Source organism: Podarcis muralis, chromosome 4 (assembly GCF_964188315.1).
Source record: "Podarcis muralis chromosome 4, rPodMur119.hap1.1, whole genome shotgun sequence".
Classification (NCBI taxonomy): domain Eukaryota; kingdom Metazoa; phylum Chordata; class Lepidosauria; order Squamata; family Lacertidae; genus Podarcis; species Podarcis muralis.
In genome coordinates this window covers 74,796,454-74,820,173 of record NC_135658.1, presented here as the reverse complement: position 1 = coordinate 74,820,173, position 23,720 = coordinate 74,796,454, and the positions used below count along the sequence as shown (strand labels likewise).

The following is a 23,720-nucleotide window of genomic DNA, read 5'->3' as shown; positions in this document are numbered from 1 at the left end:
TTTACACATTCTATTCCCTCCCAGATTCACTGAACCAATTTTCTTTTCCTCCTCTCCCTATTATGGTGTCAGAGGGAGAACAAGGTAGCTGTACTATAGCCACTTCTAGGGACAATTGAGTAATCAGCGCTTTTGACCACGGATGGTAATTCATTTTAACAAACAGCATTGTCCTGCTTCATGACCTGAGTTCGGTACACGTACATATGTAAAAATACACGTGTAAAAATAAATTGGGCCTGCTGGACCCGTCTGGATGCGGAATTTCAAAAACGAGGACTCCCATGTATGACTCCAGTTACCGAGATGACTCGTGTCGTGAAGAATCGAAGGCGTGGCCTCTTGCAACCCGGCTCCCTGGGTGGTTCCTCAAAAGTCAACGGTGCAAAGAAGAAGTGAGCAAAGGCAGAGCAACCGTAGAGGGTTGCACGGAGCGCGCGAGGCGCCGGATTCGGCCTGCGGCCTGCGCTGGCCACGTGTCTCCTGTAGGGGGCGGCGCAGCTGCTGAAGAGCCGCCGGAGGAGCCTGGCTGGTTTGTGGCGTCATAGCCGGCTGGGTGTACGCGCGTTTGGGTGGCGGGCTTGCTGCAGCGGCAGAGGCTGCCCTGGGGTGTGGGGAGCAGCAGCAGCCGCAGCAGGAAGGAGGGGCTGCAGCGTCTCCCCGGACGGGGCGGGGGCTTGGAATCCCGTCCAGCATGTGGCGCGAGCCTCGCTGAAGAAGAGCAGCGGCTCACCTGGAGCGAGGTAAGCGGCTTTCCTTTGGTGAAGGGGCGCTTCTCTCCCCCAGCCCCGCCTTTGTCTGTCTGTGTGTGTGTGTGTGTGTGTCGAATCCCTGCGGCAGACAAAACGTAGCCAAAACAAAACGGGCGGTGGCAGGAAAGGTGGCCGAGTCGTAGCGCATCCTATCGGGTTGCCTCTCCTGTTTTGCAAGGAGCAGCCTAGATGAGGAAGAGCGTGTGTGTGTGTGTGAGAGAGAGAGAGAGCGAGCGAGCGAGCGAGCGAGAGAGAGAGAGCTCGAAAAGATACGTGCCCTACCTCTTTGGGTAAGGATGCTTGCCATTTTTTCTTGTTTAAAAAAATGCTTTGTTTTGACGTTTTTTGAGGGCGGGGGGAAGCTGGACGTGCTGCGCTTTGAAGGCGGGTGCCGTCTTGGAGACATCTTTGAGGACAACTGCCGTGCGGGTCCCACTCGGATGGAGGCTGCTGTTTTTTGTTCAGTTTGTGGCGTTGTCTGGGCACTGGATTTGTGTCATGCAGGAGCTTGAGTTGGCAGGAAAAAGAAACATCCTTCGAGTTGGTAAAGGATATGGCACATCTGTAGGTGTCTTGCTGGGGCATATGGGATTTGTTTTAAGGGAAAACAGGCGCATAGGCCGCCTTGACCAGACAGCGGGCTTTTCTTTTCTTCTGAGATCTCTTGTAAACCTAGACATCGTTTGAATAAAGTGTGAGCGTCTGCTATATTTTAAAACAAAACAAAAAACCTCCCTAGATTATATATCCAGTACTTGTTCCTTGGTCCTGGAGATTTAGATAGCATGTTGTTTATGGGGAACATTCATTTTGAAAAGGCCTTGAATACTTCACAAAGGCACATGAGCATCTTATGACAGCAGAATATATCTTATATAAAAAAGCTCCTTGAAGGTGCTTTTTTGTTTCCTCAAATGCTGTAAATTATGCATCTCTTATTATTTTCACAATAGCTGTAGGCTGAGATCATCATGGCTAGCTGAGAATTTGATTCTCTCAACCTAATTCCAAGTATATTTACTTCGAAATAAATCCTGTCAAAACAGATTGTGTTTTCTGATGGCAGTCTTTGTCACCCAAGCCCAAACCTGATACCCTCACCCAACTCCCATGACATGAGCCCCATGGGTCAGGGTCGATGGGAGTTGTAGTTCAACAGCATCTGGGGGACCACAGGTTCCCCATACCTATTGTGGAGCTACTCAATGCATTATCTTAGAATGCATTATCCCATGCAAATCATGTGTACTTCCCCCATACGTGCACCAGAAAGCTTGGGATTCATGACTATTTGAGTGTCTGCATTATAAAAATAGAGAGCAATAGAACTCTTTCTTCTTAGGAATGCATAAAAGAAAAAGTATCTGGTCTCTTTCGTTTTGCTGCTAAAGTGTTCCACAAAACTGATGCAATGCTTTCAGTTTCCTCCATCCATTTGAGAATTAGAAAGTTTCAAATGTGGGATGCAAAGAAACTTTTCCCAACTCCACCCTAGTGTGTACATCTTACGTCTGAATGTTTAGAGCACGCATGTCCAACTCCCAAGAGACTGTGATCTACTCCCACTATAAAAAACTGGTAGTGATCTACCCATTGGATTGACCAAAGTTGTTGAGCTTTTTGTGGGGAGGAAGACCCAAAGTTGTTGATCAATCAGGGGCACCCACGGTCGGCTGGTAGAGCATGATTGACCCATTTGACAGCCCTGGTTTAGAGCATTTATCATATATGGGGAATAATTGAAAATAATGGTTTTCAGATATTCTAGTTTTCAGTTTGTTTGTTTTTTTAAAAAGACATTTTCATGTAAACTCTGGCATGTCTGCAATACAACAACTACGTCATTTTTCAGAGGATTCTGGAGAGTTTTCTAGGGTAACTCTCAGTTTTCACACAGCTCTGGCCAGGCCCCTACTTCTGCTCATGTGTGAAATGAGTCTGTGCCCTAGAGCAAAATAAACGCTCTGCTGAGGCAACGTATTGCAATGGAAGATCAGCAGCGATGAGCAAGCTGTCTTTCACAGAAGCTTGCCTGTCATACATTTTCAATTATGGAACCCCTGGTGAGCTTTTGAGGAACCTGGCATTTGCACCTGACATCCTTGAGTAGTGGTCAAGACCTTCCCTTCGGCCCAGCACTCGTGAGCAGCACCAGGTGGCTGAATCTAGCTACACTTTTAATTTCTTATAGTGCCACCAAGCTTGCTGTTCTAGGCATTGTGCAAAACTGCAAGGATAAAAAGACTTAGCTGGCAAGTGGTGCTTGGAACTCTACCATCACATTCAGAGCCCATTGACAGAGAAAAGAGGGCCCACCTTCAGATGTTTTGCCCAGGACTGCCCCCAAACCTGCCGCAGGGTTTCTTAAACCTTAAGTTGCCCTGGAACCTATTTTGCAAGCCGCTTGCAGAGATATGAGCTTGGTAATGCTTCATCATGGTATGATTCAATATTTCCATAATAAGCAGATACCCATTAACAGTGCCTCGTTTTCTAATGTCCAAGAACAAGCTGTCGTAGATTGCTCTAAGAGAAAGCCCATATGTGTGAATTTGCCATCACAGTGCTCCCGAGTAGTGCCAGAGAGGCTGACTTCTGTTTGCAGTATTGCCTAATCTCTTTAATCAGCGTTGACTGTAAAATGATGGCAGAGATCCTAGTTTAGCAGTGAAGTTTCAATGAATCACTAGCGCCGATAGCTTGCAACTGGTTGGTGACAGAGAGGGACAGAGAAGAGTATATAATCTCTTGCAGGCAATGAGGGGAGTCTGTTAAATGGCTTCCTGATTATTTGTGTGGGGGGGATAATTCTGGTTGAGAAATGGGACGGATGTGTTTTCTAAATGCTTCTGACTGCAAGGCAGTTAAATTTTAATTACTTTGGTGATGGCCACTGTGGGTGGACGGCTGAAAGCAAGACGGCACATATGCAGGATATGACTGCCATCATGTTTTTCTGCAGTTTGGAGGCAGTGCCAATATTTTTTTCTCCCCTCACTGGTATCACATCCATTAGCTAAGCCTCATTGCTTTTCCAGTAATCCCTGTGGCCGTTTGTAGACGCTTTATAAACAGTGGCCTGCAATTTTTGACTGGCATTGAAAGCTGAGTATAAAAAAAAGCGATTTCCATGTTCATCCCCATCACCACCTCCACCTGCCTTTCCAGCAGAGAGTTAAATGACTTGGACTTGGCAAGGCATGCTGGGTGCCCTATCTTTGCACCCCAAAGGCACTCTGCAGCCCCCACCAAGGAAGAAGGAGTGAATAAAGCTCTACATAGGGAACAAATGGAAGGAGCATAGACCTACATCAGGAAAGGGCTGCTGGTGGTCGAATCAACCTTAGCTGATGGTTGAAGTGGGAACCAAAGGCTGCCTTGGGGTGGAGCGGGGGAACGGGACCTGTTCTGAATCACAGCAGGCAGGTGCAGAGCTCAGGAGGCCGCAGAGGGCAGCCCCCACATATCCTCCCTAGGGGTGGGAGGAGGAGACCAGCAGCGCCTGCTATTTGCCAATAAGCCACTGTAGAGGCGGCACTGGGGGGCCTGCTGAGGAGGTGGCAGATCTAGATCTGCCCATGTGGATCCTGCTGCCCGAGGCGGTCACCTCACCTTGCCCCATGGGTGGGCCGGCCCCGCTTGCAAGTTTGGCCATTCCGAGGTAGAGTGGACTGGGCAACCTGTGACCAAGCAACCCCAAGCCCTGCTAACATCCTTGGAGCTGGGCAAGGGATGGGGATCATTAGTGCATAAATGTTTGGGATGAATCCACCCCAGCAACTGTAACATTGGGTGTAAGGGTTCTTTGCTTGTCGCGCTCACCTGAGAGTGGTGATATAGTTGTTATGGCAAGAGCGAAATGTTGACTCCTGTTTAGCATGATGATGGAAAAAGGTAGGCCTTGTAGCTTACTCAGTACAGTGGTACCTCAGGTTACAAACGCTTCAGGTTACAGACTCCACTAACCCAGAAATAGTACCTCAGGTTAAGAACTTTACCTCAGGATGAGAACAGCAATCACACGGCAGCGGGAGGCCCCATTAGCGAAAGTGGTACCTCAGGTTAATAACGGTTTCAGGTTAAGAATGGACCTCCGGAACGAATTAAGTTCTTAACCAGAGGTACCACTGTACAGTGTTCATCACTATTTGCATGGAAGCAGGCCCCCTGGGACTTCTGTTTCCTTGTCTGGCATAGGGATGGTTACTATCAGTCCAGTATTATCCATATTCTGATGCAGAGGAATAGAAGGCGAGCTATTATTTGTTTGAGGCACGTATGTGGCAACCTGCCAACGATTTATTAAAGTGTCATGCTGACACTGTGTTGCAAATTTACAGTCACTGAGAGTTTTTGTCTGTTCAACCAAGCCATCAGCTTCAGCACTAGTGATATTCTGTGCAGAAATGAACCCATGCCTTATATGCCTTTTGTTTTCAAAGTGTGAGTTCAAGTGCTTGTGATAACTGCCGCAGACGTAGTAAGTGACGTGATTTCAAATAATGTAGTCCTGTCTGTTTTTGGATAAACAGAAACTAAAATATGACCATTTTAAAATGGAAAGTGTGACATGAAGCGTGCTTTGAAAGAAAGTCATCCTTTGGTATTTTACTCAATCACTTTGGGATTTATGTTCAGAAATTATATATATATATATATATATATATATATATATATATGCGCAAAGAAGCTCCTCTGGTTCTCCCTATGCTAGAACAGATGAGAAAGAAGGAAGATACAGCCATGATCTTTGAGGTAGCTACTGTCTTGTGGATGTAGACTTTCTCTTGCCTTTCCTGATTTTCCTGGGTTCATTTTGCTTCCAAGTTTAACACCAGAAAGTAAAACAGAACAGTGAAGCAAAATAGGGAAAAGTGCCAGGAGAATAACATCTAGATGATTTTTGTTAAAAGAAAATAAAAATGGTCTTGTTGTTTAGTTGTGTCCGACTCTTCGTGACCCCATGGACCAGAGCACGCCAGGCATTCCTATCTTCCACTGCCTCCCGCAGTTTGGTCAAACTCATGCTGGTAGCTTCGAGGACACTGTACAACCATCTCGTCCTCTGTCGTCCCCTTCTCCTTGTGCCCTCCATCTTTCCCAACATCAGGGTCTTTTCCAGGGAGTTTTCTCTTCTCACGAGGTGGCCAAAGTATTGGAGCCTCAGCTTCACAATCTGTCCTTCCAGTGAGCACTCAGGGCTGATTTCCTTCAGAATGGAGAGGCTTGATCTTCTTGCAGTCCATGGGACTCTCAAGAGTCTCCTCCAGCACCATAATTCAAAAGCATCAATTCTTCGGCTTTAACTATACGGACCTTTGTTGGCAAAAAAAGTAGTCTAAACCTACATAATTGTCATAGTTATATTTTTTAATTCTCTCTCATGCCTGGGTTTGTTTTGATTTTTTAACAAAAGAAACAGTTTCTTTGCTGGATCCACCAAGTTCCTGCTAGTCCTGCATTCTGATTTTTAAAAGGCCACCGTTGCCTTTGGGAAGTTCAAAGCATAGTTGTGATGATGATTTCTTTTGCTTGGTATTTGAGCACCAGAATCTGGTACTTGAAGGCAAAAGTCCTCTTGGCCAACCTTCCCTGACCTGATACCCTCCAGAGGCTGCTTGACTACAGACTGTGTCTGATAGGAGTTGGAATTGTATCTCTAGGGCTGCTGTATCCTGTCGTTGGTTTATATTAATAACACAAGCACAACCACAACCATGATGCTGCAATTCAAGGCTTAAAAACAAAAGAGAGTCATCAGACCATATCTAGCTTCTGTTAAATATCCTGAGCTGTTGTAGCCCAAACATTTGATGGGCACCATGCTGGGGAAGGCTGCACTTGGCTATCTATATTGTATTATACTTATGCTTGTGAAGCCCCTGATAGCGATTGGCTGAGCTTGTGGGATGGTATGGTATGTTCCTGAACATTCTAGTTGCTCAGTAAGCAAAGCTGTCAGAATGTTTGCAGTCCATCTTCATGAGGAAATAATAATAAATTTTATTTATACCTCGCCCTCCCCAGCCAAGGCCAGGCTCAGGGCGGCTAACAACCAATAATAAAAACAAGTTGAATGAATACAACTTAAAAACAAGATTAAAATACAACATTAAAACATTAAAATGCAGCCTCATCACAGGAGGAGAAAGGAAAAAAGAAAGAGGGAGAGGGAATCAAATTGACTTCAAGCCAAAGGCCAGGCGGAACAACTCTGTCTTACAGGCCCTGTGGAAAGAAATCAGATCCTGCAGGGCCCTGGTCTCATGAGGCAGAGCGTTCCACCAGGCCGGAGCCATTGTTGAAAAAGCCCTGGCTCTGGTTGAGGCTAATCTAACTTTCTTAGGACCCGGGACCTCTAGGGTGTTGCTATTTATGGGCCCTCCTTAAGGAAAGGGAAAGTTGCCTGACTGGAATTAAAGCTTCAAATGGATCCTCGGAACAAGAGTAGCTTTATGAGGCAGCATGAGGATGCAGAACAATTTCCAGAAGACAGGAAAAGGAAGAGGAAGAAAGCCTGGAGATACGGCTGTTGAAAGAATGATCTTCTACAATACATACCAGTGTAAAATCAGTGGCTAATTCTTTGGCTGCAAGCTTCTAATCAAGATCAATGGCTGCTGATAAACCTGTGCTCCATGAATTTGTTAAATTCTTTTTGAAGTAATCTAAGCTAGTCCCTATCACTACATCTTATGGTAGTGAATACAAAAAAATCGACTGGAGAAGTACTTCCGTTAGTTGCTGATGATCCGTTTCATTGAATGCCTTGGAATCAACACGGCTTCTGCAAAGGGAAATCCTGTTTCACAAAGCTTTTAAGTTATGTGTGTCAACACTTCCAAAAAGCTTTTGACAAAGGCCTTCTCTGGTGAATAAATTTAGCAGCCATTGAATAAGAATTTAAGTAATCTTATGGATTAAAAAAATGAAACAACAGAAAGAGTAAATTGTCAGTTCTCCTAATAGAGAGAAGTGGGTCCTGTAAGGATCTGCCTTAAGACCAGTGCTATTTTTGTAATACATAAATAATATAGAATACAAGAGTTGCTGAAAGAAAAACAGACATTATTTATGTATGCTACAACAGCAGCAAGAATTTTAATAGCACAAAACTGGAAGACTGGAGAGGTACCATCAAAAGAAGAATGGCAAGAAAAGTTGATGAACTATGTAGAGTTAGCAATGTTAATGGACAAACTGCGTGAAAAGGACAATAGTGATTTTGAAAAAGATTGGGAACGCTTTACAATATATTTGCAGAAACAACAACAAAAATGGACGTTGGCAGTTTGTATCATATACAAACAGCAGAATGTATCATTTGATGTAATAAACCAGAAACGGAAGCTGAGGGAAGTCAACAGGGAGGGGGGAAATTGGAAAATGAATGTTTTGTAATGATATTGGATATTTGTTACTAGAAAAGAAAATCAATAAAAATTCTACAATAAAGGTTGAGCAGTAAGGTTTCGGGTTAGGTTAAGGGATGCGGGTGGCACTGTGGGTTAAACCACAGAGCCTAGGACTTGCCGATCAGAAGGTCAGCGGTTCGAATCCCTGCGACGGGGTGAGCTCCTGTTGCTCGGTCCCTGCTCCTGCCAACCTAGCAGTTCGAAAGCACGTCAAAGTGCAAGTAGATAAATAGGTACCGCTCCGGCGGGAAGGTAAATGACGTTTCCGTGTGTTGCTCTTGTTCGCCAGAAGCTGCTTAGTCATGCTGGCCACATGATCCGGAAGCTGTACGTCGGCTCCCTTGGCCAATAAAGCGAGATGAGCACTGCAACCCCAGAGCCGGTCACAACTGGACCTAATGGTCAGGGGTCCCCTTACCTTTACCTAGTAAGGTTTCACAATGCTTAAAATTAAACCCAAATGGACTGCAAGGAGCTCCAAAGTAACACATCCAAAATGTTTAATTGGGCGGCATTTAACATCATTGCAGCTTGTGTCTGGGAGCTCTTAAGTAAATATAAAATGACAAGATCCCCTACCAACCAATAAAAGCTTTTGGAGTTAAAACTGAGAGCGACTTATCAGGTATTGGATCTTCGGGTTGTGGTGGACAGCTCACTGAAAACTTTGGTGCAATGTGAGGAGGTGTGTGGAAAAGGTAAATTCTGTGCTAGGGATGTTTGGAATGCAAATAGCTGAAGGAGCGCATCTCCATAGAAGTCTGCCCACGTCTTGAAATATTTATAGGAGGTTTTCTCCATGCTACACAGGTAGGTAAAGCTCATTCTTTGATGACATGAGGTAGAGCCTTCTTTGTGGTAGCACCTCACTCTGTTTTCAGTTGCCTTTTATTTATTTTGGATGGCGCATTCTTTGGTTTATTGCTTGTTGCATGATGTAGCTGGTTTGTTTGATTTTTCTGTACCGTGCCCTAGTATCGGTTTAGAATGAAGGATGAGTCATTAATATTTTAAATTAATAAGTATTGGAAAAGAAAATGACCAGGATCACAACGCCTTTTTGTAAATTGGTGGTGTGATGACATTGGTAGCCATGTGTACGGTTTTGGTTTCTACACCTCAAAAAAAATATTGGCACCAATGAAACAAAAAATAAACTCAACTAAAAATGATAAATGGGAGCATATTTCTTTCCTATGTAGTGGACGTGTTACAGAATTCAGGTATTTTGGAAAATATTTGTCCAAGCATTGTTGTCCTATGCTAATTTTAATGTGTCCATTGATCCTCTTGTTTGTTAACTTAGCTGTAACTTAGCCTTAGCCCCCAGAAAGAAACACAAGGTAATATTAAATGTGCTTAGTGGTTGCTAGACTGCCTTATATTCTTATCACTGGAAACACAAGGAGATAACTACAAAACAGGTATGACTGGTGCAGTGGCGTAGCGTGGGTTGTCAGCACCCGGGGCAAGGCAAGTAATATGCGCCCCCTAACCCGTGGATTTGCACCCCCTAACCTGTGGATTTGCCCTAACCCCAGATGTTGCGCCCGGTGCGGCCGGCCCCCCCTGCACCCCCCACACTACGCCACTGGACTGGTGTAATTGTGGGAGACTTGTTAGTCAAACTGATGGCATTTGGAAAATCTTCAAATGCATTTGAATGTGATATTCTGCTTATTGTAAATGTTCTTTATATTACATAAAGCTTTTATAGGTAGCTTTAGCTTTTGTGTGTTTTGGTTCTACTAATCAAATGAAATGTAAAAACAACAATGAGTTAATTAAAAGAGAGCAAGGAGTTAGAACAGCCTCCCTACATGGAAAAGCTACAGCATTTTGGACTCCCCCTGCCCCAGCAAAAAATAAAAATAAATCATTAAGGGAGAACATGACATAAGATCATATAAACTGAGTGGTCGGAATAAGGAGAATCCACCCACTCACCAGACTAGGGTGATCCCACTGAATTTGATTGACGGGAGAGGCAAAAGGAAAGTATTTATTCACAACATAGAATCAGTCTATAGAATTGGCTGCCAGACGTTGTGGTGACAGGCACTGGCTTCGATGATTTTAAATGGGGGTTTAGACACATTCATGGAAAAGAATAGATCTTAGCCACAGGGTGGGGGGAGTGAAATGCTGCGTGGACGGCTTGTTGCCTTTATTTATTTTATCCAGAGCATTTACTCCCTGCTCCTCAACCAGAAAGGCTTTCAGAGCCACTTACAAACTAATGCAACAACACAGTCCCCACCTCAGGCTTGTGATCTTAAAAAGATGTGGCACAAAAGGAAAAGGGGATGGAGAGGAAAAATGAAAGCAAGCAAACTTAGGCACCAAATTTTAGGTATTGCTAAGTTCTTACTGTGCAAAACCTGGGTGGGTGTGCAGCTTGAGGTCTTTCTGCAAGCTTGCTTACCACAGCTGGAATTGTTGTTTATCATCCTGGCAACTTTCAGTTTGCAGGACAGAATAGCAGTTCAATAAATGGAATGCTGGACAGGATGAGCTGCTGTCCTTAACCCTGTGCAGAAGTGGAAGTAGGGAGAGAAATTGGTGTAGCTGTAAATAAATTGGTGTAAATAAACCAAAACAAGGAGCTGAGGGGGGAGGTTATGATAGGATGCCCCTCACTTATATCTTTTATGTTAACTTCAAAGCAGACGTCTTAGTTGGCCGTTCCATGGTATGAGCCTCACACATGCTAAATGCACCCACTTAGCTGTCAAATTTATACATCTTTGTGACTCTTCTTCCCCCCACCTCCCCCTTCTAGGAAAATGAACTAATATAAATACTTGAAGAATGTGACCAATTACTGACTCATCTAGTGAAATGGGACTAAAAGCAAAACTTGTCTTAATCATTCACTTCTTGGAACCGTTCACTTCCATACAATCAAAAGTGATGGCTTCTGCTGGGGGAAAAAATTCCAGAGGATGGTTTACCTTTGCTTTTTAAAGAGTGCTTACCGCCAGAGGCTTTTTGTATGTGAGTGACAGTGTACTACTTGATGATTCTCAGTTCACATGGACACTGTCAATCTCCTGTGCGATCCCTACTCATTTAAATAGACTAAAATAATCCATAGAAGAAGCACAGCATCTGGCATCAAAGCAGCTGCCGTAATGTCAAACCTGGTTCACTTTATATCTCCTGGATGAGGTGCTTTTCTTTTTCACTGCTTAAGTAGGACCAGCTCTACCATTTGGCAATGTGCGGCAGCTGCCTCAGGTGACAGGTGCTTGGGGCAGGAGCAGGAAAAGGGGCTGATGTGCTTGAGGACAGAGCTGTGAGTTTCCTGTGTCCTGTCTTGCATGCCTACACTGTGGTGCTGAAGTCTAAACCACTGAGCCTTTTGGGCTTGCCGATCAGAAAGTTGGCGGTTCGAATCCACTCGACGGTGGTGAGCTCCTGTTGCTCTGTCCCAGCTTCTGCCGACCTAGCAGTTTGAAAGCACACCAGTGCAAGTAGATAAATAGGTACCGCTGTGGTGGGAAGGTAAACAGCGTTTCCGTGCACTCTGGCACTCGTCCCAGTATCCTGTTGCACCAGAAGCAGTTTAGTCATGCTGGCCACATGACCCGGAAAGCTGTCTGGACAAACGCCTTCTCCCTCGGCCTGAAAGCGAGATGAGCGCCGCACCCCATAGTCACCTTTGATTGGACTTAACCATCCAGGGGTCCTATACTCTTTACTTTTTACCTTTACACTAGCCTGCTGCCACCGAGTCTGTCAGGTTGTGTTTTGTATTAATATGGGGACCTTTGAACCGAAAATCAGCATATAACTCAACCTTAGCTTATTGTTGTTGCTGTGCCTTGAGCTGGAGCAAAAGCCAAGATTATTCATATTTACCTGAACATATGACTGGAAGGTAGATTTCGCAGTGTGTGCATATACGTCACAGCCCCCACCCAGCCACTCATTTGCTTAGTTTCCTTCTGAGATTGTATTGTAGATTATTCCAGCCAAAGCTATTTGTAGCTTGTGGAAAATGTAAGCTGTTCTCATTAGTCTTCATGCACCTACTTCTGATGTGGTAAGTTGGAACTTGTTTTTGTCTGGATGCAGGTTATAAATAGAACAAAAAGCTCATTTTCAGAATCTTTACTGACATTAGGGCAGCCGAGAACTGCAAAATGCTTTGAAGATTGGCTGGCAGATTTCAGATCAAGAAATTTAGGAAGCATTTGGGATTGCAGGCCTTTTTGGGATTGAAGCTTTCTGACGGCAGGTTGTTTTTCTTTTTTTTAACGATCTCCTTTAAAGCCTCTGCTTTGCATGTCATAACTACTACAGGTTTCCAAGATACAGAATAACGATAATTTTTTAAATGTGGGCTGCAGTGTAAATAAGTGATGGGGGGAAATCTGTTCTGTTTCAGCTGTATTATATAATGAAATTGACCTAGGTCAGCAGCTCTGCCTCCACAGGAGCTCTGTGTCTTGACTTCCCCGGTGGCTGCCAACTGCATATGTCTCTATGACTGTTTTGCTGGAGGAAGGCCCCACCCCCAACCTTCTGCTTCCCCCCAAACAGCTACACTGGTTGCCAGAATCCTGTAAGTGACCCTCTGCCATTAGAATGTTTCTGAGAATTCTCTTGCTATAGGAACTCGGCTGAAGCTAAAGTGGGGCTCATATGCCCGGTTTAATGCAAGAGGTTGATTCATGTATGCAGTGGAGCTGGGGGGAATACACTGCATGCCATGGTTCAGGACAGTTTGCAATTTTAGGACCATAAAACCAAATGCAAATTAACAAGAAAACAGAAGCCAAGGGGGATGCAGAGCATAAAAGAAGGGGTTCACCTGCTTATTAAACCTGTCAAGTCAGAATCATCATCATCATCATGTGTAGGTGTTGGAAGGCCAAGGGAGAGGGATCCTAATGGGCTTCCTTAAGTGCAAGGAGCGCCGCAGTTTTAGCATTGCCACAGAGAAGACCCTCTGTGTCCCAGGTAGTTGCACTATTGCAGCTTGGAAAATAAGTTCCAAGCAGCAGATCTTGGGGAATAGGTAGGAACAGGTGGGCTGCTATAGGAACGCACACACAGAGAGAGAATCCCTTAGGTATAATAGACCCAAGCCATTTAAGACATTAAAAGTTGATCACCCGGATTTTGGAAATGAATCAGCAGCCACTGCTGCTTTTGTAGAATGGGTGTGCTATGCTCCCATAAAGGAGCACCTACTGCTACCAGTCTCCTTGCTGTGTTATGGACCAACTCACATTCCTAGAGACTCTTCAAAGTGAGTCCTATGTAAAGTGAATTGCGGTAATACAGGTGTGGGTGTGACTGAGGCGTGTAAGACACCAGGGACAGGACAGAGGCCCTACCTTCAGGTGTGTGTGTGTGTGTGCGTGTGTGTTTTGCAACCAAGCACCACCAGGAAGGGCAAAGCACAAAGAGAAAATTGAGCAAGAAGGTGGTGGTTGTGGTATAATGCTGCCCTGTTGGTATTGACTTATGACAGGGCCTTTACGCAGGCAGCTCCCTGTTTGTAATATGCCCTCCCTCGCGAATGGCTTTAAGGAGAATTCTGAAGACATTCCTGTTTGCTCAGGCATTTGGTAGCTGAGAGATACTGTGAGGGTATGTAATGTTTTTAAATGTTTTTAGATGTTCCCCCCCAAAAATTCTGCATTCTTAAAATGGGGGGAAATATGCCTATTTTGGTAGTGGTTAAATGAGCAAAATGTGTGTCAGACCAAATGGACATGGATGGGAGGAGGCAAAAAATGGCACAAGGAAACACCTGTTTGTCCAATGTTCTGCAAATGTGATGCCATCCTGTTTATGTTTTGGACCCTGGCTAAGCTTGGCAAGGTAAAATTGCCTATTGTTTTTGTGTTGCAAATATTGTGGAAATGAGATTTCTAGAGTGATGGCATTTGCATTGGTTCCATATGTTTTCAGTATATGTTGCTTTAGTCTACAATGAATAAAAATAGAAAACCATTGAGGTTGGTATTAAGAATAATTATCAGATTGCTTTTTTTCATTTTAGCACATCTTTTTTTCCTCTTTTTTCAGTCTCCTCTATTTCTGTGTATAATATTACACTGTTAATGGATAGTTGCCGTTAACACAGAGAGCAGAATGTGTAATTTGTCCTCCCTCTTACTGCAAGATTGTATTTCTCTGGCATAATAATAAATATGCATTTGCTGACTTTAGCATATTACAGTTCCTTATTTTATCCTTTTCGGTTTGCGAGATTCATCATTTGGTTTGTTACAGAATTGATTTCAGGTAGCAAATCGTCATTTTAATTTCTACACAGTTAATTTTCTGGAATATTGAATTTCTTGCCTCTACTTGTAGCAATTATTCTGTATTGTGCATTTTATGAATATATTTCCAGGTAGATAATTTTATTTACAGATGTTCAAGGGCAAGTGCTTCTTTTTTTTAAGCATCTGCAAGTGGCAAGAGTTGGCTGGGTATGGTTGTTTGAACCTATACAGCAGTATAAAAACACTGGTTGTGAAATTACTAATATGTTTTTCTCCCAGGTTCCATACAAGGATATAGTTTATGGCTCCGAGCTACCTTTGTTAGCCTCTTAACAACAGATTGTGGTCCTTGATGGATATAGGCATTGTTGTCATTCAAATATGTACACAGTGGTCACACTGGATGCTGGTAAACATCTGTATGTATGTATTAAGTACAAGCAGATGTGTGTGTTCATGCAAGCAGATATCTCTTGCTGGATCAGGGAGTTAATGTCTGAAAGTCTGACGATTTTGTCTTGCCATCAGTTCCCCCAGCAAAGCTTCCCTTCAGTTTTTAACATCTGTTCTAATCTTGAGATGAATTGGTCACATCTATGCCATATGTTTTAGGGGGACGCGGGTGGCGCTGTGGGTAAAAGCCTCAGTGCCTAGGGCGGTCCCTGCGGCGGGGTGCGCTCCCGCTGCTCAGTCCCAGCGCCTGCCAACCTAGCAGTTCGAAAGCACCCCCGGGTGCAAGTAGATAAATAGGGACCGCTTACTGGCGGGAAGGTAAACGGCGTTTCCGTGTGCTGCGCTGGTGCCGGTTCGCCAGAACAGCTTCGTCACGCTGGCCACGTGACCCGGAAGTGTCTGCGGACAGCGCTGGACCCCGGCCTCTTGAGTGAGATGGGCGCACAACCCTAGAGTCTGTCAAGACTGGCCCGTACGGGCAGGGGTACCTTTACCTTTACCTTTTATGCCATATGTTTTAAACACACTTGTACCACATTAAACAGTGGTGCTTCCCTCAAAGAATTCTGGGAACTGTAGTTTGTTAAGGGTGCTGGCTTTACAGAGAGCTACAGTTCCCAGCACCCTTAACAACCTACAGTTCCTAGGGTTCTCCATGGTTGTTTAAAAATGGTATAAGAGTGCTTTAAATGTGTGATGTGGACATGACCAGAGCCAGATTATATGAAAGCTGAACAAAAATGACTATTAAGATGGTTGCCTGTGTGTCTGAGGTCAACTTGGATTGCAGGGAGGAGGGCCGAGGCCTCTTCCCTGCAACCATTCCCATTTTCAATTGTCTGGAACAGACTTTGCTCCCAATCTGGTGAGACTATGAGAGCAGTGGCGTAGCGTGGGGGGTGCAGGGGGGGCCGGCCGCACCGGGCGCAACATCTGGGGTTAGGGCAAATCCATGGGTTAGGGGGCGCAAATCCACGGGTTAGGGGGCGCAAATTACTTGCCTTGCCCCGGGTGCTGACAACCCACGCTACGCCGCTGTATGAGAGTGAAACTTCAGTTTCTCCTGTATAAATGAGTGACTGCCATTCACTCCACTGGGAAACGGGAAACAAGAGAGGTGATGTCTGACACTGGAGGATCGAAAAAGCAAACACACTTTTTTAAAATAAGCATTTTTTGCTTGTCCTTGTCCCCTAATCTAGTCAGGCCTCAGGCCTCTACCTCCAGGCCGTTTTCCAATGAGGAATCCTCTGGCTGAGATATGACAAGCAACATCACTAACATTGTTTGCCTGTTGACATCCAAAAACTATATTGGGCAAACGGTTCATAACTAAGCATTTGTTGGTGTTCAGGTGGCTGCCTGGAGTTGGCTTTCTGCCTTGCTTCCACTTGGTAGGCCAGGTTAAGAGAAGCCAAGAATAAACTAAAAAAACTTTCCAGTGGTTACTTTCCCCAAAATAACTATGCGGAATAAGTTAGTGACCATGTGGGTGTCAAAGAAAAGAAGATAAACAAGTCAAAGAATACATCATTGACTCGTTCTGTCGCTAGCTAGTATTGCCACCTCTTTTTAATAGAAATTACATTTTCCAATGTCTTTTCTGCCATAATACAAAGTAAAGTTAAAATTGCTGCTAATATTGCATTAAAACTGACCTGAAGTGAAAATTAAGTTTCCAGCCAGCCAGGGGCATTGATGGAGTAACCTGACCCTTGATATTTAGCATCAGGTCCTGAATCTCCTATAGATTCCACCTTTTTTAAAAAGCGAAGGCTGTTCTGTCTTCTGTTTTACTTGGCTTTTGGGGCAGTTGCATGCACTGCTAGGGGACGCGGGTGGCGCTGTGGGTTAAAGCCTCAGCGCCTAGGACTTGCCGATCAAAAGGTCGGCGGTTCGAATCCCCACGGCGGGGTGCGCTCCCGTCGCTCGGTCCCAGTGCCTGCCAACCTAGCAGTTCGAAAGCACCCTCGGGTGCAAGTAGATAAATAGGGACCGCTTACTAGCGGGAAGGTAAACGGCGTTCTGTGTGCTGCGCTGGCTCGCCAGATGCAGCTTGTCACACTGGCCACGTGACCCAGAAGTGTCTGCGGACAGCGCTGGCCCCCGGCCTCTTGAGTGAGATGGGCGCACAACCCTAGAGTCTGTCAAGACTGGCCCGTACAGGCAGGGGTACCTTTACCTTATGCACTGCTAAGTGGAATGGTGGTCACTCCCCAACCACCTGTATCTCCACAGTTAGGACCAGCAGGACATAGCTGAGTTCCTATAGCTGAGTTTTCCAGTGCATGGTTGGAGAAGCAGCAACTCTAATTTTGTGCTTTGCCAACTCCTTGTAGCAGCCATGTTATGTTATGCCATGCCCCAGTGGCACACATGTTGTGACTTGCATCCCTTCACTCTCTCGGGTGGAATCTAGACCCATATAAAAATATATTGAATTTACCATAGCTCACCATTGCCATCTAGTGTCACATTTGTATGATGCACTGTACAACACACTTAAAACATTTTATTTGCAGATGTATAGCTAAGTCCTGAGACACTTAAAAATGTGCCCACTGGTCAAAAACAGCTGGCAACTCCTTCTATACATATGTTTGTTTGGAAGTGAGCATTTGGAGGGTTACAAACGTAGGCTTTTATCTTTCAGTTACCCATAACTTGTCAGATAGTGCAAATAAGTTACCATACTTTCCCATGTATGACTAGGTTTTTTTACTCTAATGTTAAAAACCGGGGGTCGTCTTATACATGGATAGTGTGTGTGGGGGGGCAACGTTCTTAAATTTGAGTCCCCCCAAATAGGGGATGTCTTATACTGTATATGAGGGTGTGTTATACACAGAAAAATACGGTACTTCTGGTGGAGTATCCTATCTGTATTTAGTAGGAAATAACTGTGTATCCCTTGCTACATGTAACTGATGGAAAATGTTGCATTGCCAAGAAGGGATAATGTACTTCCCAGTTTGAAAACAACACAGCTCTTCTGCTGCTTTGGTTTCAGTGGCCGGTAGAATACCTCTTGGCAAAACTACCCCATACATCCATACTTAGGTCTTCAGCAAGGGAAATTGCGCTGCTGGATAGGGAGAAGATTCTGCACAAGCGGCGTCCTAATTAATGCTGTCCACACATTAATTGTTCAAGGTGTTGTCTTGTTTGACACTTAAAAACGAAACGAAGCCAACCATGGGGATTATCATGATGGTCTGGTTTTGCTGCATGGCAAACTCCCTTAATCTGTCTACTTCTGAGCATTAGAGAGAGGTGCATCGTGCAGCCTTTGAATTAAGAAATATATATTTTTAAAGAGTCAATCAGTGACGGGGTATTTTTATGAGATAGGGGGGAAACTTGGTGGTCTTTGTCATAACGCTTTCACCGTGTGTGTGTGAGAGAGAGAGAGCAAGAGAGAGGGAGATTCTTGGATTGGAATGGCACAATGTGGGAGTACTCGGTCTTTAATGAAGAAATAAAATAATAATGGCTTATATCCGGAGAACTCTGTTTTACGTGTGCAACTGGAATTCCCCTCTCCCCACCGTTTCCACTACAGCTCCTCTTTCCTTCCCTCCAAAGCCACTCCTTACATGGTACCCTTCAGGACAGTGTGGGATGCTCCATGGCTGAAGTGATGTGCTAGGCTGGGAGTGGAAGTGACCTCTCCCTTGGGTACAGTGCCTTCTGCTCGTCCAAGGGACACGGGGTCCAAGACAATATCCCTACCGTTTTATACAGCGCTTAAAAAAAAAAAAAAAGCAAGAGCTTAGAACACAGGAAGCTGCCTTAATACTGGGTCACACCATCAGTTTATCATCAGACTCAGTATTATCTACCTTGACTCCAAAGTTCCAGGTAGGCGACATTCCCAGCCCTACATAGAGATGTTGGGGGTGGAAAACAGAAGCCCTCTGCATGCAAAGCAGATGCTCTGTAGGCTCACTGTTAAAAGAATAACTGAAGAAGAGTAGTATATTTCAAAGGGGTAGAGGATAAAGGGACCATGGAGGAAAAGGCCGTCGGGGGGGGGGGGGGGAGCAAGGTCTTCAGTTGCTAATTATTATTTTTTTAATTTTAATTTTTTATTATTAAAATAATTCAACATTAATACATACATGTTACGAATATACAAACATACATTTCATACAATCCTTAAAAATATTCATACATACCCACACTCAGTCCCACAAATACTTCATTTTCCCACCACCACCCCTCACCCCTCACCCCACCCTTGTGATGAGTTTCCAGTCTACTCAACTGCAATTTCTTTCCACTTCTATTACTTTCTTTCACACACTTTTAATCCAATTTTCTGCTTCTTTTTCTGTTACACAATGTGATGTGTAATGTGCTTCAGTTGCTAATTAAATCTATAAAGATGAGGATGCCCATATGCTGAGAGGCAGGCCAGGCCCTAGGAATGGAGTGGAAAGTGTGAAAGGATGGAGTCGGGAGGAGAGAGAAAATCTTCCTTTAATCACTTGCAGTCCATTTGCGTTTTGCCCATAAAACGCCCTTCCTGTGAGTGAGGAGTAATGCTTCAGTATCTTTGCCATGTGCATCAGTCCAAATGCATGCAACATTTCCAGGCTATGCGGCGCCGGCAATGCCAAATATATTACATTAATATATGAATCTCCTTTTGAAAGTGTAACCATTTTTTCTTGCTGTTCCCCACTCCCACCCCCATGCAGTCGGAGTTTCTTACCCTCTTTTGTGCATCACTGTGAGGCTGCCTTTTCTAATTTCCTTCCTCTTTATAACTGTTACTCACTATCTTTTCCGCTAAATCTCCACCTCTTCTGTCCCTTGGTGACGATTACTTGTCAGCTCTTATTCCCGTATCATGCAACGTGGTGCCCCAAAGTGATCTGCAGAGCCGACCCAAGTCATTTTGCTGCCTGAGGCTAAGGGTAGGATGGCAACCTGCTTTGCCCCTTTCCATATACAGATATTGACTGGTCTGATGGTTATATCTTTCTTCAACACTGATGATAAGATATCATTCACTGGTGCACCTGAGGGGCAGCAGGGTAGCTTAGGAGCCAAGCGCAAGGTAAGTTGTGTGGACCCACACAGCAATATCCATCAGTTGATGATAATGGCTGGTCCTCAAGAGGAACGGCCACAGGACTGACATAACTCCCCATTATCTACTGCTTGAGACAGTTGCCTCATTTTGCCCAATGGTTGCATTGTCCTTGGTAGTCTGTAGGGATTGTGAGGTAGTGTGGAAATGAAGTTTTGTAATAAAAAAGTATAAAATTAAAAAGGGACGCGGGTGGCATTGTGGGTTAAACCACAGAGCCTAGGACTTGCCGATCAGAAGGTTGGCGGTTCGAATCCCCGCGACGGGGTGAGCTCCTGTTGCTCGGTCCCTGCTCCTGCCAACCTAGCAGTTCGAAAGCACGAAGTGCAAGTAGATAAATGGGTACCGCTCTGGCGGGACCTATTTATCTACTTATCACAGCGTTTCCGTGCGCTGCTCTGATTTGCCAGAAGTGGCTTAGTCATGCTGGCCACATGACCCGGAAGCTGTACGTCGGCTCCCTCAGCCAATAAAGCGAGATGAGTGCTGCAACCCCAGAGTTGGTCACGATTGGACCTTTACCTTTAATAAAAAAGGGTGTGGTATTTAGGCCATTGCTTCTAGAAAGGTTGCTCCAGAATGCCCTAGAACCATGTGGTCATATCTACAAAGTTCAGGTGCGCCTTTATGAGCAGATGCCCTGGTGGTTTTAAGCTAGGTTAGTGAGCAAGTAGTTCTGAATTTCCTTTTGGTTTCAAGAATGCATTGGTTTCCTTTTTAATCTTAACCACAATTGCTTCTTGATATATTTTTTCCACCAGTGTGCCTTCTCCTTGGGGCACCTTCCTTCGAACTTCCTGAAAATCAAACTGGTTTCTAAAAACTGCCTTCTAAAATAATAACGTTTGTGTGGTTGGTAGTATAAACGTGGCATTTAGATACACGTCTCCTATATTTTCCCCTATGTGGTTTCCAAACGGAATTATGTATAGTCTGTTATGGGTGGAAACTAGCAGGTTAGTTTCCTGCTAGGCTGGGGGAACAAAAAATAGTGTTCTTGAGTCAGGTGGCTGGGGGAAAAAACCTTATATTGAAATACTTGACCTTTCTGAATTACCCATTGCACATGGGGTGTGATGTGGGTGTGTTGAGGAGTTTTATGTTGCAAGGGCTGTTGTAGGCATAAAGAGAACTTCAGCATGCTAACTGCACAGCCACTCAGTGGGTCTTTCTTTCCATGGGATCCCTGTCAGTGACGGCCACAAGAAAGAATGAAAAGAGCAGGTTTTGTCTCCCAAGTGCAGTGCTTTATTTTTCTCTGTCTTGGAGTGAATGACAGCCCTTCATTCACACAGGAGGAACCACAATGGCTGGCTAAGGAGTATCATTGAAACAGTTCCCTTTTTTTCAGAGTGATCCTTCTGTTGATAACTGGGTGAATGCCTTCCTCCCTAGCCTTATAATAATAATTTTTTTTTTTTTTTTTACACCCCATCCTTCCTGGCCAGAAGGGCAGCTAACACCAGTAAAATTACAGTAAAAACATAATAGGAGTATTATGAGTATGGCAACGGAGAAGAGAATATGTATAGATCACATGGAGCAAAACTTTCTGCCCCATGCAAAAAGTTTGTTTGTTGTTGTTTTTTGCCAACTGTCCCATATCTTACCACCTTCTTTATCTTACCATCCATCAGGGTGCTGGCTCTGCCTGTCATTGGCTCTTGGCTCCAGTGACTGCTGGTCTCCCTGCTTTCTGCCCCACCGGTTCCCATGGGTACCAGCCTCCACTGTGATTTTCTTTTGAAATTGTGTAAGGAGATGGGTGGATGGTATCACTCAGGGCTAGGTGTCCGGGGGTCAGCTTGATTAGGCACCTGCCAGGGTATGATGTCAAGAGCTCCCTTGATCTACTCCTGCTCCTCTGCAGTGACACCTGCTTGCTTACCTGCCCTTTTACAGCAGTAGCCCCCTTCTGTTTTCTGGCCAGTTCTCCTTCTGGTAGGTGGACAAATGGTAGCAGCAGTGAGGAGCAGCTTTAGTTGGCAACAGTGGCAATGAGGAGAAAGAGATCTCCCCTGGGGGACTAGACTTTATACTGTGTGTGTCTTGTTCAAGATTCTTCCCTCCCATAAAGCACCACAAAGCATTATGGAGCCAGTAGCGGTCGTGCTTTAGACTGCAGGTGGTTGTGTGTGTGTGTGTGTGTGTGTGTGTGTGTGTTTTTTACTCCTTTACTCTTCCCACATGAAGTTCCTGCAAGTAGACACTTCTAAAACTGGGGAGTGGTATTTTGCCCATAGCCTAATTCATCTGTGGTGCTACGTGCTACTTGCAGGTCTTTTGGTTTCTATATGGAAAGCATTCAAAATATGTGATCCCTGCCTGCAAACTGAAATGGGTGCAATCCATTCTGCCACTGGAGCACTTTCCAATCTCATTCTGTGGTGTGTCTAGATCCAACCTAATGCACCTGTCCAATGGTAATGGCAAGAAACTTGGGAGACGCTTGTTGACATACTGAAAGTGGATTTCTGTGGAAGCAGTCCTGCTCTAAGCGACAGTGCCTTTATTAAGGTTGGGTAGCCCAGTAATTGCCCAGCCAATGTAACCTAGTTTTAAAGCTATTCCTACACACAATTTGTTACAAGGCTTTTGAAGACACAAGTGAAATGGAGGGCCATCTAGAAATGATAAACGCTATACAAATATGTGGTTTGTGTGTTTCCTGAATGTTGTATGGAATCCTGCTCAGCCTTTAGAACCAGAGAAGGAAGAGTAAAGGACAGGTTATAATCAGGAGATTAGTGTAATTCATCTTCATTTTGAAGAAAGTGGTAAGATTTTAGGGAAGGAGAAGAGGAGTTTTTTTTAAAAAAAACAACAACATAGTGAATATAGTGAACTAAGGGAGGTATAACATACCTTTTGTTAAAGTGGTGCATTTTTTCCTTTTGAAACACTAGAATTTAGGGCACTTGGTGAAACTGGCTGGCCAAGGGTTAGGGTTATGACAAAAATAAAGCAACCATGAAATGAATTGTTAACTTACGGAATTAATTACAACATGGTGCACTAGTGCAGTGATGCTTGCTTAGGTGGCTTACATAAGATTTAGTGAAGTCATGAAGAACAGACCTGCCCATCAGCTGCTAGCTATGAAAGCTAGAGAAAACAACCTCCATGTTTAATGTCAACAGCATGTCCTGGATATTCTTGGAAACAGGAGCTATGGTGGTTTGTTTTGCCAAAACTTTCTATCCCTCTTTGCCACACTAAGCCAGTTGTCTCTGTCCTGCCCTGATTATGAGTTTCCCAAGGATATCTGAACTAGATGGAATTTGGGCATGGTCTCCTAAATGTAGTTTCTGTTACAGGAAGTTCCCACAGCTTTTTAAAAACTGGTTTTAAATAATTCAGCCAAAGGTTTTTTATATATTTCCAGCATGACTATTCCCGCATTGATTTTGTGTTGGAAACTTGTTCTATGGTTTAATCTCAACGCTGCACAGTTAAACCTGGTGGTATCTCCTCTGTGTCAAAAATCTGCATCCTTATGCATAGTTGCATTTACTGAAAGCTGAATGAAATCATAGGATTTAAACCCAGGGAACCAACCCATTTGGTATCTGATAATGCCACTGCGTGGAACTGGGTTTCGCTTGTCAGCTTTTCTTCTTTTGACCTGGCCTAGTTTGTGTGACAGTGTGGTTTTTGTGTGTGTATAATCTCCCAAATGATCTGAAGTCAATTTTGACTTTCAAACTTTATTAATATTCTTAATCATGGGGTTTTTTTTGCCTGACATCATTTT

The 23,720-nt window shown here is 44.3% G+C and overlaps 1 protein-coding gene across 12 annotated transcripts in view; it reads left to right on the top strand.

Annotated features, from left to right (window-relative positions):
- The first annotated feature begins 446 nt into the window (after positions 1-446).
- The window catches only part of INPP4A (inositol polyphosphate-4-phosphatase type I A), a 100,009-nt gene continuing 76,735 nt past the window's right edge, over positions 447-23,720 (top strand). For 2 of the 12 annotated variants that reach the window (XM_077927577.1, XM_028727851.2), the window contains exon 1: positions 462-743. The gene's annotated coding sequence lies outside the window, so the exon portion shown is untranslated. Of the gene's footprint in view, positions 744-23,720 lie in introns of all 12 variants that reach the window. The other 10 variants (XM_077927573.1, XM_077927575.1, XM_077927579.1 and 7 more) reach the window with 10 other exon arrangements.